We start from the raw sequence: 17,083 nt of genomic DNA on the forward strand, positions 1-17,083 counted from the left end.
TATCTTTCTGAACGGAAAGCTTGCATCTCCCTCTTCTTTTTTTTTTTTTTTTTTTTTTTTTTTCTCCTCCTTGCAGAGCTGATGACTCGTGAATTGTGGAGAGAAGTTTTGGGTTCATTGAGGTATCTGGCTTCTTGTTGATCAAGGTGCTTGCCTCCTTTCTCCATCACCAGAACAAAGTCTTCTTCAGCTGGAGCCCGTCACTGTGAATGTCTTGTTTGGTGTACTTAGTTCAAGTGCAGATGTTTTTCAGACTCCTACTATAGTAGCATGCTTTTACAAGATCACTGTCAGTAGAGTCACAGGAACCGCAGGAGTCTGGTGAAGGTGATAACCATCAATTTGTGATCACGGTCTGTTAACTCCTTCTAGCTGTGTTCTAGGCCTGTTTTCGAGTATTTTGTATAGTAAAAGTTGTCTTCTGTTTGCAGATCTCCTAGTTCTAAGCAATAACCAGTGAAAGTAAGCCTTTAGTATTCTTACTCCGCTCAGAAGGGAGAATCACATAAACACGCTGAAGTGAAGATCTGAATGAAGGGCTGAGTGGTGGTTGCTCTTCATGTGATTTCAAGCCATCAAAAGCAGATAGCCACCTCTTTGCTTCCTCAGCCTTTTCTTGGTCTTTCTCCTCAGCCAGGTGGTAGCAGAGATGCATGATCCTGCCTGCATTTAAGAACCAGAAAATTGATTTTATTGAAGGTGTTAGGTTAGTAACAAAAGACTAATAGGTTAAAAAAAAAATTAGCCCTACGCTGCATGAGCTTAATGCACCCTGTAAAATGGAGTGCTTGCTTCCCAAGTCCCTGTGATCCTAAAAATCCAGAATCTCTGACCTGTTGAAGAGGTGACTGCTCTATTTTCTGTTGAGCAAGAACAACCGTGGCAGTATCAAAGTTACAGCCAGTCATCCGTGTGTCCATGTTGCAGTACATTTTTAATAGATACTTGTACTGGGTTTGCGTGGCAAGGTTTTGGTAGCGGGGGGGTACAGGGGTGGCTGCTGTGAGGAGCTGCCAGAAGCTTCCCCCATGTTCCGCAGAGCCGATGCCAGGCGGCTGCGAGAGGGACCCGCCGCTGGCCGAGGCCGAGCCCCGGGGCGATGGTGGCAGCGCCTCTGGGGCAGCGCGTTTAAGAAGGGGGGAAATGGCGCAATGGCAACTTCAGCTGGGGGGAAGAGTGAGACTGTGAGAGCAGCAGCCCCCGGGCGGGTGCAGGAGGCCGAGGGGCTCCAGGCCCTGAGCAGATCCCCCCTGGCAGCCCCTGGTGAGGCAGGCTGGAGCCCCACAGGGTGCTGGGGCTGGCCAGGCCTGGGGCGATGGGCAGTGTTGGAGCTGAGGGAGCGCGGGGACCGTGTCCTGGGCCCAGAAAGCAGGCAGCCCAGGTTTTGTTGCAGCAGTTCCATATGGCTGCACAGGGAAGGTGAGGCCCAGCAACAGAATTCCTGGCGGGCAACTGGCAGCCAGACAAGTTTAACCCACCACCATCACGTAAAAATAAATGTGGTTTGGTTTTGGTGGGTTTTTTGGGTGGACAGCATGAGGTCTAGGAACAGGAGACTGCAATGACAGCCAGTGCTCCCAGCCTTGCGGAAAAGCATTGCGTGACAGCCATGCCATTGCTACCGCAAGGCGTCCTCTGCCTAGGTAAGAATGTGTGTACAAATAGTTACCACTTCTCTTGTAGCCGGTTCTTCTCAGTTTTACTTTCACAAATGTAAATATAAGTGAACTTGCATTTTGTAGTCGGTACCTTCCAAATTATTTTCAAATTGTGTGAATAAAACGTGAATGTCTGTGTATTTGTAAGCTAAGTAGTGTTTTTCACATTTAGTGTTGCTTAATGCTTTCTTTTAGATGTTTTTATAGGAATCTGCTGTTCTATAATGCAAATCCAGTGAGGATAGAAACACCTGTACTTGGCACTGCACCAGGCTCAAAGCTGCTTACATAAAGCAAAATACAGCTCGCTCGCTCTCTACATGAACCAGCTTCCAAAAGGAGCGGCTCAGGTAAAATCACAGGTGTGCGTGCCTTGGCATTTTCAGAGATGTTGTAGTGGAATATTTATTTGCAGTGACAAACACATTTGTGAGTGTGGAAAATACGCATTGTTACATGTTTCTACCATGGGGGGCTATCCTGCATTTTTTCTCGTGTTTTGCAAGCATTAATGTGCAGGGCGATAGTGATCAGGGCATGAGATACAGCTCAACGTGACAGCACAGGAACCTTTTACATGGGTTATAGCTTCAGGACGATGCTTTGTTTATTACAGATACCCACTTAACAGTTAACCCCCCTCCCAAGATAATCTTAACATACTAATAAATCATTAATTTAACCACTGAGCAAGTGGATGTGGTGACTGAATGCCATCCTTTGCACCACGGGCCTAGGCTATAAAAAACCTTGCACTGAAGCAGTTCCTGCTCTGCTTTGTGGAAAAAAAGTAATGAGAGAAACTTGATGGGACAAATATCCTCCTATGCTTATGTTTACACTTAAAACTTTCCAAAATTTAACAAAAGTTAGAATAGCTTTGACATTTAACAGCAGCAGTCACTGCTTTACTGGGTTACTATGAACATTATTTTGTGTCCCGTACAGTGGAATGATGTCCCTGAAAATCAGACTCATAAATTTTTCATGTAAGCGAGACAGCTGGCAGCTTTCATACTGCATATGTTTGGGTGCTGGGAAGGCAGAGCGGTTTATTGCAAGCTGTGCTGACAGGGGGAGCCCCTCCTGTTAGACCTGCAGAAGGCTTCAGATGATGTTCAGTGCCACAGGCCGCTCTTACAAGGAAACAGTTAATGAGACTTTTTCTGAACTGCTCTGTAACAGTTGATGGATTGCAGTGTCAGCACTTTGTCTCTTGGTTTTTGGCCATTCTGGCATGTGCTTCTTGAAACAAACTCTGGGAAGTATTTTTGTCTAACACAGCAGATTTGCTTATATATAGAGTTATTTAAAGACAGGTTTTAGAAGGGAGCTACTTGCTCTGAGTAGCAAAGTGGGGCCACTTAAAAGAGGCAGTAGTATGTTACTTAAGCAAAAACTAATTTTTTGCTTTATAATAATGTAGCAAAGCAAAGAAACCTTTGATCATAACTTTGTATGGGATCTTCCGCAAGGAATGGAAAGAGTTGATGAAGAATAATTTTCCAAAAAGGAGGCATCCAATGAAAATAATGCCACCTCTGGAGAAGAAACTGTGAAACAGTATTTTTTCTATGAACTGAATATTGGAATTGATTTTTCCAAACACTAATTTTGTGTAGAAAAATTAATATTATGTAGACCAATGGAAACATCTGCATTATTAGCCTTTTTCTTTTTTTCCCCTCTTAATTTGATCTTGTTTTGTTTAATAGGAAATGGAAATTGCAAACATAAAAGAGGGCTAGAAATAGCTATAAAACAGCATGTTGATGACACACATATCAAAGCTTCGCACGACTTATCTGGTCGACAAATGTCATACTTGCTTGGTAAATGCTGCATACCCAATTCAAATAGACTTCAAACAGATATCTCTTAGTTTGAATTGGTCATTGCCAGATATGTTACTGAAGGTTGCAGATGGATTAAATGGGAAAACCATAGAAAGGTCAGAATTTTTCTGTTATGTTAGAAATAATGGTTAGCCTTATTGTTTTGTGCTGGCTCAGTGGAGTAATATTTTTTTACTCTGTGTATGGAGGCCACAGTATTACCCAAATGAGAGACTCTCTCCTGTGTTTGGTGAACACATCCTATGACTAGATGTAGTTTTGGAGATCTTGTAACCTTACAGTGAGATACCAAGGCATGAGATTAAATAACTCTTTGATTTGAGATACCTTTATTCCATTGTCTATGATACAGAGCGTTTCAGTTTTCACAATACATAAAAACAATTAGCATCCTAGTTCAGATGTATTCCACTTTTGAAAACAGTTGTTGGTTGGCTTGTTTAAATTCTCATAACTGCTGATTTGCATTAGCTTTGTGTGTCGAAAGTAGAATCATGTGATCATATTCACAAAGCATTAGAGGGGTAGAAAAAAAAAATCCTGCCATGATCGGAGCAATATACCTATAATGCATTACTGAGTGTTATTATTCTCTCTTCATTTTGACTGTAGTTCACCATTCAGAAATGGCTCTTACATGGCAAGTTGCCTTTGCAAGGTGGCAATGTTTAGTTGCTTCAGATGTCTTGCCAAGGAAGGAGGATGGAATGATTTGCTTCAAGTTGCAATGTACCAAGAAGCAAAGGTAAGCTGGGGGTGGGGTGGGGCGGGGGCGGGAAGTTCTAGCAAAAGAATCTCTTAGTGCTACTCTCATACATATACATGTACTGCATAAAAAGAGCTACCTGCGAGAAGGAGGCTATGCACGTTAGGTGGAGCTATCCCCCACACATCCAGCACTGTCAATAAAGAATACCTGCTTAACAGTAATAGATTTGCTGTTGAGTGATTTTTCTTTGTTTTGTCATCATAAGATGAGGCAGCTACAAATTGCATACTTGAAACTATGTTGTATCAACTGTACAAAACATTGAATTAAACATGGGAGGAACAATAACAATGCAACACCACATAACATATAAGGATGCATTTGACCCATGGGGATACCTGAAAGCCAAAAGGGATCAAATTCCCAGCTCTCCCAGGTCTTGACAGGGACATGGGCCAGGTTTTGCATTCCTGAAGTAATATGTTGAACAACTTGACCATTATAATAAATTTTTAAACAACAAATAGAATAATTTATTTTACCACAGACACCCTGTTCTTTGGCTAGCAGGTAATTGAGAATCATTCAGTGTTGGAATATCATTGTTCACATCTGTGTGGCCTGATCTGCCGATAGATCAAGGGCACGTGCAGTCTCATTGGTGATAATTTCTAGGACAGCTTGTAACCTCATGATGCGATTTAAATTATAGATAGGTTCTCGAGCATCACTAACCAGTTTGTTAGGGTTCCATGGGACCGGCTGTATAATTTGTTCTGGTGGCCACTCCTCCTTTCCCCAATTCAGAGTGCTCCCACCAGTGACGGAGGTATCAATCAATCGTTTTTCTCCTTATTAGGTCATCATATATTCAGATTCCTAATCTCTTTCCTTGACAAAACAAGGGCCAAATACAATGTACTCCAGACCAATGAGGGGGAAAATTTTGTAGTCATACTGCCCACAAACCAAATAAGGGCTCTTTAGGACCCAGGTTCCTTTAGGGAAAGGACCAGTCCCTTTTTTGTCATTACTTAGGGCACTGTTAATATAAAATGTCCTTGTTTCCCAAGGGCCCACCTATAACACCTTTGGCAGAGTTGTAACTACATCTCCACGCTCCCCCATTTAGATTCCAGGAACAACTGGATACTAAGGGAGTTCCTGTTTGGTTGGTAGTAGCCTAGAATGCTTGCAAATAGGCTGTTTCCATTTCAGTATCGCTAAGCGCAACAGAACACTCATGCTGCGTACTTCTCTGCAGTGGTGTTACCTCACTGACAAGTTGAGAATACCCACATTAAATCCTTTATCCTTAACCACAAAACTGATACATTTGTGATTATTATAAGAACATAAGTGCCACTGGATAATGGAACATGGGCCTGATTCCACTTGTCCTTATACTTTGAACAATTATGAGGTTCACATTCTGCAGTTATACAATTGTAACCAGATGATAATGTCCATTCACAGATACTTTGTCTCAACCATACCACTACCAATTCTCCCACTTCAGTGCTACTTTCCCCTTCACTGATTATTTTCTGTTTGTTTTTTACTTGCAAGGCAGCAGCTTGATATTTCCATCTATCTTATCCTCTTGTTTAGCAGAAGCATCTGTAAACCAAACATTTTGCAAGTGTTCTGAAAATGGGGGCGGGGGGGAATGAAAGGGGATACAACTTGCACCACATGGGAAATTGTACCCTTTCCAGTTTTCAAGGCAGCATCTTCCTGAATAGCCAAGGTCTCAGCAGCACCCTCTGCAACCTGGAAAATATTACAGTAATGTTCGACCTGAGCATACCATTTCCACACCGGGGCTCATTGTGCCACCCTGTCAGGGGCTGGTGACACCATCAACAGAGGTTTTATCACCCTAAAAGGACCTCTGAGCACTATCAGTTGTTTATGTATGGCCCATTTGGCCTCTCACAGGGCTAAGCCGACCACAAAAAAACCCCAAACATTTTTCCAGGTGGGGTACCAGGTTCAGGGAGAAGACAGGTTCAGCCCGTCAACTGATCCCAGAAGTTATAATGGAGTCTTCCCGCCATAAGGATGCCTATGGCAGAAGAACTGTATCCTATGACTGACTCTTACTAGCTGATACTGTTATTTCAAGCTTATTTTGCTATCAGTGTACTACCATCTGCAATCTTCGAACCATATTCTGTCACAAACTTGTATGTTGTGTAATAACAACCTCTATCTGAAGTTCATTTTGTGGGAGTCCCCGGGGATTTGCGTAGTGGTTATAAGGGATGTGACTCGGTGATGCCATCAGCAGAGGTCCCTGGGCAGGTTACTCGAATCGCCCTCCGAAATGCGAAATGGTGGGCTGTCAAAAGGCAGGCAGTGGACAAGCCGGTCGGACACGCAGGGTCTCGTCGTTTTGGCGAAAGTGACAGGCTGATCAAATGCAACGGGTTCGAGGAAACCCTAGCGGTATCCATGGGCGGGGCTTGCTGCCAAGGGCGGGGCTACGCAGCTCCCGGGCGGTATCCATGGGCGGGGCTTGTTCCTACGGTCGGAGAACCGCTCTGTCGGGCGGTATCCATGGGCGGGGCTTGTCGCCAGGGGCGGGACCACGTGGCATCCCGCCAGGGTTAAACCACTACACTATGGAAGCTGTATTACTGATATGTAAAGAATCTCAAAATGTACATTACCCAACTCAGAAAGGAGGTCTTTTAATCTTATTTGGTATTAATAAAACCAAAACAGAGAAAGACTAAACAGATAAACAGAGCCTGCTTTCATGCAAAGGAAATGGTAGCAGAAGAAAACCAGGGAAGTGTAACCAGGTAAACAGGTAAAACAGCTTTCAAAGATGGCACAGACTTCTAAATTGCCTCATGTAAGTTTAAAAGGGGCTCTGCACCTTATGCTTCATCCTACATTTTGTGCCAGGCCAAGGAGAAGGAGCATTTGTTGTGAGTCATTGATTGCTACTTTGGAACGGATCAAGATGGCATTTAGGCATCTCCAGCAGTACACATTTACCTCACTTCTGAGGTGTTCACTGAGACAGGACTGCTGATGGCAGTAACATCTCCTTTTCATAAGCTCCTTCCTTCTGTGGTTCCAACCGAGTCACTCATGGACTGCCATCTTCCTGATGTGCAAGGGTAGACCCTGAACAGCTGCCTCACAGCTTCCTACCTGACTTTGTGAAACCCTTAAGAAGGCAACATATTGTTCACTCTGCTCCTTTTCAGTTCTAAAACTCTGGATTAGGAGAGCAATCTGTTCCCATAAAACAATTTCTCAGTTCAATAAAACCATTGCATATCTTCCTACTGATTGCTGCACCATGAACTGTATCTGCAGCCACTGAGGTTGCCTGAGTAGATGTGAGTGTAGGTGTACTCACAAGCCTACTGTATGAGCAAAATTACCATAGCAATTACAGCTCCCAGAAGTACTAGCCTATTCAGGCATTTAAAGATAAACCTAGCTTTGGTGGAACAGAAATTCAGCTGTGCATGCTAACATCACAGTGGTTCAGAGTGCACAGCACCAGGCAGAACCAAGTTTAGCATCTCACAGGACAGTTCTCTCCTTTAATAAACTGGGCCAGTATCTGCAATCCTGAATCTAGATCTATGAACCCAGATGAGCTGAGTAACAGCATAGCTTCAAGAAGTCTTCAAGACAGTACTGTTAACACAAGAACACTGAAACTCATTTCTTAAAAAAATCAGTGACTGTAACAGATCACATCATTCACTACCTGTTGCTGCAGCATACTTCTGTAGTGAGGGCTAAGAGAACTCTAAACAGCCATGAAAAATAACAATGTAAAACAATATTATCTTTTAAAGTAACTGTTGTAATAGCATAGGTAGTATCTTTCAAAACCAAGAAATCCTTACAATTATGAGTTGCAGCTTTCACCATAAAGATGCTTTGTAACAATTCCTCCAGTAGTTTACTTTTAGCAGGTTTTCAGAAGGATGAACCTATAACCTATATCTCAAGTAAAGAGGATTTAGGTGTTTAAGTACCACACTTACTTGTCAGATTTTCCCTCTGCATTTCAACTTTTGCCCATCACCTCTTCCCTCTACAGCAAACAAAAATTTGGACAGTAATCAGTCACCTTTGCCCTGGCAGTGAACATCCCAAGTATAACAGTGTGCTTGGCACAGTGGACAGTATTTGGAATGAAAATAGTTTCCTACCAATCAAGTTAAATTATAACCCAGACTAACCTCAGTACAAATTCTAAGATGACCATGAGCATTAGACAGGACAAAGTCAGGAATTCCTAAACTGGGAATTACAGCCAGGCACAGTGCACCAGTAGAGCCTTCTAGGCACCACAAGGACTTGCAGCTTCAGAGAATCAGCTTGCAAAAGCCTAACTGCTCGAGTTCATCCCTCTGGTTCCATCTTGATGTGACATAAAGGCAATAGCAAACAGAAATCCCTGCTGAGTTGAAGAGACTGGAAACAGGTAGGTGCTGAGAGGGGATGCACGATGGCTAGGCAATGCAGAGCTTGTGTCTCTGCTAGGCAATAATAGAGAAGGATGGGAAACCAATAACAAATCGAATTGTAATATTCTTAAAAGCTTGTGTTTTAAAGCAGGGAGTCAGAAGAGAATAGTTAGAGTAGAAGATAAAGCCTGAGGCGGGCTATGGTAGTTTGCTGCAAACTTGTTTCAAAGTGCTTAAAGTGAGGCTCAAGTGAGTGGAAGAAGTCAAAGAAAGCTGCCTCAGTCTAAGAGGTAGCTAAGAAAAATGGCACTGAAAAAGCCCACGGAAGGTAAGATGACATGGGATGTTACCTGTTGCTAAGGTTGTTGCTTAGTTTACTTCTCCCTGTAAATAAACCTAAAATGTGGGAAAGACAGGTGGAAGGTTAAACACAGAAGTTCAAGTCATCCTTCCTGCAGCTTATGCCATCATTGTAGGCACCTGCCACTCACAGGCAAGGGTCCATCTACCATTATCCCCACTTGCCTGAATGGTCTTTTCTCAAGATTAACCCCCTCAACATAAATCACTGCTCCCATTGTACTCTTGCTGCCTATAAGGTCCACACAGCAAATGGAAGTTGGACCCAAAGGCAGTGGTCACTCCAGGACAAGGTCTCCTCCTTACCCCACAGAACATACCTTTTTACATAGCTACAAGCCTGCCCAAACAGGCTTCACTTTGCTCATGGTACCATCACCACAGCAAGCTCTTGCCCCCCATATCTCACCTCACAGTCCCTGTCACCCATAGAATAGGCTCCCCCAACACATCCGCAGCCCTTCCTTGAGGCTACCTGCACCTGAGGGCCCCTTTTCATAGGGCTACATGCCTGCTCAAACAGAATAAGCTTGAATGCTTTAACACTGCTGCCACCACACCGTGGCCACAGCAAGTAGCAGCTGTGCACTGGCATTCACACCTGGACAAGGCTCTCTCCCAGTGGTCCCCTTCTCACAAAAAAACAGAACTGGACATGAAGCACTTTGCTTGTGAACACCATTACTAGTGCACGCTCGGCATTCCCTCCTCAGGGGAAAGATTTGGCCCTTGACAGAAAGTTCTCTATTGAGAGTATAGGTTCCCATAATCACTGATCTCTTCACTCCTCTGTGCCAGTGCTGCCACACATTCCTGCCACCTATGTCATCTTCACAGAATTTAAAAGCTACATACAGGCTCCTGCCCCACCTAGGGATGCCTATGCCCCTCCAAAGGATCACTTTTCACAAGATTACAAGCCCACTCAAACATGAGGCACTTGGCTCCTGGGTAAGGACCCCCCCACATAACAGGTCCTCTCTTGGAAGACAAGCCCACCTAAACATGAGGCACTCAAGCTCATGAATATCATCACTGCACTCTCCTTCCACCCCCACCACCCTCACACCGTATGGAAGCTGCACACACGCATGTGTGAGTCTTACAGAAGGCTGCCCTACCCCCAACAACTCTCTTCTCAAAAGACCGACTGCCAGCCTGCCTGAACACCTCTGCCCATGAACCTGTGCTACTGCAGCACACTTCACCTTGCCAGCCTCAAGGCAACTGCTCCTTCTGGACAAATCCCAGTCCCCCTCCCACCCCCCACCCAAATCTCTTTGCCACAAACTGCAAGCCCACTCAAATGCATCACATACTTTTCTAGTAAACATCGTCACCACTGCACATACCTGCCAGTTCTGCTGCCCTCCCAGACCATGTAAACCTCACACATGCATCTGGCCCTCCCTGGGGAGGCGAATCTTTTCTGCAGTGAACACTTTCACAATACAAGCCCTTAGAAACACTTTCTAGTTCACAAACATCATTGCAGCCAAATGGCAGCAGCACACAGGCTTCTGCCCCCGACCCCAGCTAAAGCTCCAACCCTGCAACAGGTCCCTTCTGCTGACCCAAGGCCACCCAAACATGAGACATTCAGTCTGCAAATGCAATTGCATGCTTATGCTGACCACATCACCGTCACAGCATATGGAAGCCACAAGCATCTGCCATTCCTGGGCAAGGCTTTCCCCAACCCCCAAGCAGCTCCTACCTTGGGAGACTAAGCCTTTCAAACTTGAGGAACTTCACTCAGAAACACCATCATACCCTGCTCCACAGCACCACCCTCACCCCTAACAGGAGGCATATACTAGGGTGCATTTTTGCCATGCAAAGCTTTCCCACCATCCTCCAGTGGGTACTTTCTCCACAAAAGCGACAATTCTTCAAACAGGAGGTACACAGCCTCTGAACACTAGTGCAGCCACACTCCTACTGGTTTCATAGCCACTGGAAACTGCTCACCAGCATGTGCCACTCTAGGGTACAGCTGCACTCCGCCCTAGCCGTTCACTTCTCACAGGAGTGCAAGCCTGACCAAAAACTAGTCCCTTATGTTATGAATACCACCATACACTCCTTCTGCCTGTGACACCCACACAAGCATGTGCCAATCCTTAAGGAGATTTCTCCTCCAGCCCCACTGCACATCACTTTTCCCTAGATTGTAAGTTCCCCTCAAAGACAAGGCTTTTAAGCTCATAGAGGTCATTGCCATAAGACACTCCTCCTTTTCATGTCATCTTCACAGCACATAAAAGCTGCACACAGGCATTGTCCCCCCCCAGGAAGGCTATACCCCACTCAGAAGGGTTCCCTTTAAAAAGGCCATGAACCCTTTTGGACAAAAGGGATTTAGACACCCCTGCCACCTCCACCACAAACTGCATATCAGGCATCTGCTTCTGTCCAGCAAGACACTGCTCCCTGACAAATTCCTTGTCACCAGACTGTATGGCCCACCAGACTTGAAGCGCTTAATTTAGAATACCACTGCTTAACCCTGCGCCTTCCTCAGGACACAGAAGCTGTGCACCACTGCTCACAGGTATCTCCCCCACCTTCCCCTCTACAACCCCAACACTTTACAGGCCGCTGTCACCATTGCACACTCCTGCCTCCTACATCACTCTCACACACCCACCACCCCTGGGAGAAGACTCCCTTTTCTCCATTCCCTTTTCTTATTTCTGTAACGTCACAGTTTAGTTCACTTGTGAAAGCCATCACACCCTTCTGCCACCCCCACACAGGTCTCCACCCTAGGTAACACTTTCCACCCTTAGTGCTCCCTTCTCCCTTAACACATGCCCACACCAATGCCTTCTAACAAGAGGACCTTTGCTCAAGAACACAGGCCCTGCATCACACAGCACCACACTCAAAGCGTATTGGCAGTCCTGGGAAAGGCTGCCCCTAGCACAGGAGCCATTTTATAAGTATCCTAGCTGCCAAGACACCTCCCAAACACAAGGCATGCTGTTTGTGAACACCACTCCCACTGCACGGTCCCTCTACCCCACCACCTTCGCAGCATACCAGAGATGCCCACATGCATCTACTCCTTCATAAGGAGACCTCCCCTCGTACCAGCCCCAACTCAGTCCCTTCCAGAAGCCCAACTGCAGTATTCACAGGTAACCTTGCACCTTTCTGTCATGACTACGAGCTCACCAGAGCACAATTCTGCCGCCTCCCCGGCAGAGACAGAGCTCTAAGGCACTCACCAAGCCTGGCCATAGCTCTCCTCCACAAGAAATTACCGTTTCGCATTATTACAAGACCTTCTGAAGGTACTTTGTTTAGCCAGGCAAGACCCTCACACTCTCCTGCCACCACCCAACAAACAGGATCAAGCACAGATGCCCACCACCCATCACCGCTACCAAGGATAGCTTTTCACAGAGCCACAAGGCCCACACCAACAGCCCCCAACACGAGGGCCTCTCTGCTCACGTACACCATCCCTGCTGCACACCTTAAAATCACCTACCACTCTTATGAAGTCTCCTCACATCTTAAGGTACTTTCCAGAAGGCCCCAAGCCACCCAGACAGTTGCCATACACCAGGTACAAAAGTCACAAACAGCAACACAGGCTTCCAGCTCCATGCCACCCCCCACAAGCCTCCTTCTTAAACAACTTCAGCCCCCAGCACAGTCACTCACAAGGGTACTGCGCTCAGCCCCAAGCACCAGTCCCACCACCTGCTCCCAGCAAATTCCCTGCGCCAAGGCACCTGCGTAGGGCTTGACCCTCCCTCAGAGTTTCTCAGAAGACCACCGGCCACTGCACACAGCTTCACAGCCCCCACAGCCACCCCCCCACAAGAGAAGGCGCGCAAACCGCCACCGGCCCTTTAACACCCACCGCCGCCGCGCCCCGCCCCCGCCGCCGCCACAGCTCTCTTCTCGCGAGATTATACGGCCGTCCGGAAGCGCGTGCAGGCTGTTGCTCCTCCATGTTGTGGCTCATCGTCATTTTCCCGCCTTCTGGCGTGTCTTCTCATGGCCACCCGCGCCACGGGAAGCTTTCGCAGGTACGTGGTGTGGTTTTAACTGTATAGGGTCTTTTGTGTTTAGTATAGTATGGTAGTAAAAGCTATGGGTGTGTGCGGTGTTTCTACTTGAAAATAGTTTGGGTTGTTTGTTTTGGGTTTTTTTTTTTTGTTTGTTTGTGTTGTTTTGCTTTTTTTTTTTTTTTCCTCTCCTCTGTTCTTTTTATAAAAGCCGACCGGTTATTTCTGGTAAAAGAAAAATGGTTATGGTCCTTGAGAAATGTTTCTTACGTTTCCTTTAATTTTGTAGCTCTGTGATTGCGGATCTGATCTAATTTAAAATCATAACTAAAATACCCAAACTGTTGGCCTAAATGGACAGCTATTTTGCATGTTTTTCTTCATGTTTGGTTCTCTATCTTAATGCCCAAATTGTTGAAGATATTGAGAAACTGTTTGAATACAGAATAGTTATGTAGGGCTTTGTGTTGTTTCTTTCTGTGTACTCAGCTGTAAAATAATTCTGCTTACAAAAAGCACGAGAAGTTCTGTGACTGTTTATTCTTGGCTTTTCTTGAGGGGCTAATGATTAATTTTTAAGGTTTCACACCTCCCCCTTAAAAACTTAATACAGGTCTGAGTACTTCAGAGTGGAATGAGTAGCTCCTTGATGACTGTTACTAAGCTGTTGTTTTACTAGCTATCATAATAGCTGTAAGGAAGCAGTCAGGTTAGGCAGTAAAGGCTTGTTTGGGAGAGTATTTTATCTTGTTTCATAGAAAGGTGCCAGTACTCTCTTGCTTTATAGTTGGTTTTCTCTTGTCAACTTTTTTGACCGTTTTTTTTTTTTAGCAGTTGTGTGCCAAGACTAAAACATTGGCTTCTGTTAGAAAGCATTAATTTTCTAACCTTTTACCTTCATATTAAAAGTTTGAATCTAGTAGCCATATGAGGGGCTAAAATTATGAGAAACTTAAATATGGAGAAAGCATATAGCTATTGTTTGGGGTAATGAGCTGCGCCAGTTCCTATAATCAGTTTGCTTTACTTTCTGCCAAATGAGGGAAGTGAGCTTTTTGGTATATTTAAGGAAAAGTTAAACATCTTAACCCATGGAGAAATTGAGTTTCTCAGTGAGAACTTAGTGGGTGTTGCTGCAGTGTTAAAATGGAGTGCCTGTTCTAGTCTACCATAAAGCAGAGCATTTAACTTGGCGATATTTGTTCCTTGTGGAAATGAGTTCAACTGTTCACTGTAATAACTGCTCAGTAGTATGCAAGTTCTAGAGTGCTAATAGCTATGAAAGCTTGTTTTCAAACCATAAAATCTCTGGACCTTGTGAGTAGGTGTGATTAAAAATGTAACTTGCTAAAAGTGAATACTGTGGTGTGAATGAAGAAAGCTTGTTTCTGCCCAGTTTCCTCCTACTTCCTGATTTTTCAAGTTATGCAGCTGTGTGATTTTTACCTTGTTTTTTTACCATGCCTTCCTGATTATGTTGATGATGAACTTGAATAGAGTCTTATTCCTCCTTAGAAGGAGAAAAGCCTTATGAATGAAAAGTTATATGTATTACCACATTAAGTTTTTCGTTTGCTTGCCCTGATAATTTGTCATCTACTTTCAAATGTTTTTATTGAAATTAATAACTGAGAAATTATTTCTGTGAGTTTCACTTCAGTGCTAAATTGAATTAGTAATAAAGACTTTGAGCTGGATTGAGAACATAGTCAAGATGTCTTTTTTTTTTTTTTAAACAAGTGTGGCTTGTATGCTCACTACTGAGGACAAGAACTGCTTCAGTATGTCTTCTAGACTTCTTAAAAACTTTTTATTGCTGTCATAATATTGGATTAAAGACAGCAGAGTCAAATAAAATACCACTAATTGGATGCTTACCAAAATAAAGTAATCCAAATACTGAAGAAAAAAAATCTTGCAAAGAACAAGGCTAGACTTCACACTAATAAGAACTTAGTACAGATAAAGTCACTGTAATTTGTCAAAGTTGTAGCAAGAACTACAGTTGACTTGACCCTGGGTAAAGCATCTGTAGACAGAATGTAGTTACGCCACTGTGAACTAGCTGTATATTCTGTGGCAAACGTGTTTTAAAAACTAGTTGATTATTGCTGGTAAACTGCTCTCAGTGCCTGTGGCTGCTGAGTAGTTGAGAGAACGTTTTATGCTTTTGTGGCGCTTGTAACAAAAGTGATGGAAGACTAGCAGAACACTAACTGTTCTACTGTGGCGAGTTAGTGAAAATGCAAGCTATGCTTGGCTCGTAAATAAGGTACAAGTTAGCCATCCAGACTGATCTTGGCATAACTCCTCTGCCTAGTGCTGCTGCGCAAGGCATGTGAGTTAAGAGTGCAGCCTATTATGTAGTAGTTAATTCCTAGTGGAATGGAAAATGAGCTGGGGTTATTTGTACAGTTTTACTGGTGCAAGGCTAGAGGGGAGTTTGTTTCTCATGGAAGGTGTATCAACTTTGGCAAAGGTAGAGAACTTTAATTTCTCAAGAAAGCCTTATATCTTTAATAGTTTATTTTTGAGGAAATAGTGAACTGTTTCAGTGCAGATTTTGAAGTGTGGTGTATGTGTAAAAATACCAAGCCAATCAAGTATCAACTAGATGCCAAGCTAAACTACAGTTACAAGCACATCTACTGGAAGAAAGGTAAAAGTGACCTTTCAAGAAACAACTGATAAGTGAAAAGTCTATGTAGTAGCACTTAAGAGTAGGTGGTTTTAGATAGTTCTGGATGCCTGTGGCTTAACTGAAAATTTTCTTGATTCTTCTGGAATACTGTTTCAGTCATACATCTGCAACAAAGTTAGTTAGCTGCCTGCTTTGCACTTCTTGGGGGTATGGTCTTGGCGTTACAATTGTGTTGGTACAGTCCACAGTGAGGACTGGAGACAGCAAAGATTGAAACTACAGTTGTACAATAATTGCAAGTTAGATGTGATAGGATAAGAAGTGAAGTCTTAGAATTTGCCTTAGTATCTACTGACAGAGAAGGAGACAAAAGCAGACGTTGCAGTCCTCGTAGCCTCAGGTAGTCCACTTCTGTTTAGCAATGTAACTAAATACTACAAGTAACTCTTCCTAATACACTGCTTTCATTAATCCCTTCTTTTGAACATCGCCTGTCTCCTAGGAACTACCTATTTAATACATTGTTGGGGAGGGAAGAGATGGAACAAAGATCCAGCTCTTAAGGAATGCAGTTCTGGGCAGGAGAAATGTAAAGTGTCTTTTGTAGTATAAATGGGATTTCAACACAAGGGGCTGCAAGCTTCAGCTGGTTTACTGACAAGGTGTTCTTAACTAGGATGAAGTGCTACAAGTAGTCTGTCTGCTCTTCCTGTAGTTACCCATTCTGCAGTTACATTCCTTGTTAACTCCGAGGCATTTTTATCTAGAGTGACCTCAGAGCATCTTAGTTAAAGGGAAAACTGATGCAGCAGAAACAAAGCTGGGAGGAGAGCAAGCGTTAGGTCCGGTGCTTCTGTTGTGTGAATTGGGAGGTAAAGATGCTTCTGAGGCAGGACAGTTTTACGCTTGTGTAACGTTCTGTTCCAGACTTTTTTTGTTATCCTTTTCCTCTCAGAGACGGCAACAGCTTGCAAGTCCTTCCAAGGACCTGTCAAATTTGAAATAGGCAGTGAAGATATTGGTGCTTTTTCTGCCCTAGACAGCTGCTTGCCTTGTGCCTTACGGTATTCACCTGGGACTAATAGTAAGTAGTGGGGTATCATGAACAACTGGAAGCTTGCACAATAATGTTATTCAAACCAATGTGCTATTGCCAATATAAACTCAAATATATTTAATGCTATCGTAATTCCCTAGCAGCCTTCCAAATTGGCTGGTAGACTCTGAAAGCCCTCTTTATTGTGACTTTGTGAAATCCTGGCATATTAGACTAAATAAATGGATGTTGTGTTCTTAAGCTTTTTAAAGGAGATTAAAATCTGTCAACTTTGCTGTCTACAGTGTAGCCTTGCATGGGCCCGCATGTTATACTTGAATGTGCTAGTG

At 44.0% G+C, this 17,083-nt stretch overlaps 1 protein-coding gene across 2 annotated transcripts in view; it reads left to right on the forward strand.

The window, feature by feature from the left end:
- The first annotated feature begins 8,474 nt into the window (after window positions 1–8,474).
- The window catches only part of SORBS2 (sorbin and SH3 domain containing 2), a 248,739-nt gene continuing 240,130 nt past the window's right edge, over window positions 8,475–17,083 (forward strand). For both annotated transcript variants that reach the window (XM_037398516.1, XM_037398539.1), the window contains exon 1: window positions 8,475–8,688. The gene's annotated coding sequence lies outside the window, so the exon portion shown is untranslated. The remainder of the gene's footprint in view (window positions 8,689–17,083) is intronic.

The sequence above is a fragment of the Falco rusticolus genome, chromosome 1 (assembly GCF_015220075.1).
Source record: "Falco rusticolus isolate bFalRus1 chromosome 1, bFalRus1.pri, whole genome shotgun sequence".
Classification (NCBI taxonomy): Eukaryota; Metazoa; Chordata; class Aves; order Falconiformes; family Falconidae; genus Falco; species Falco rusticolus.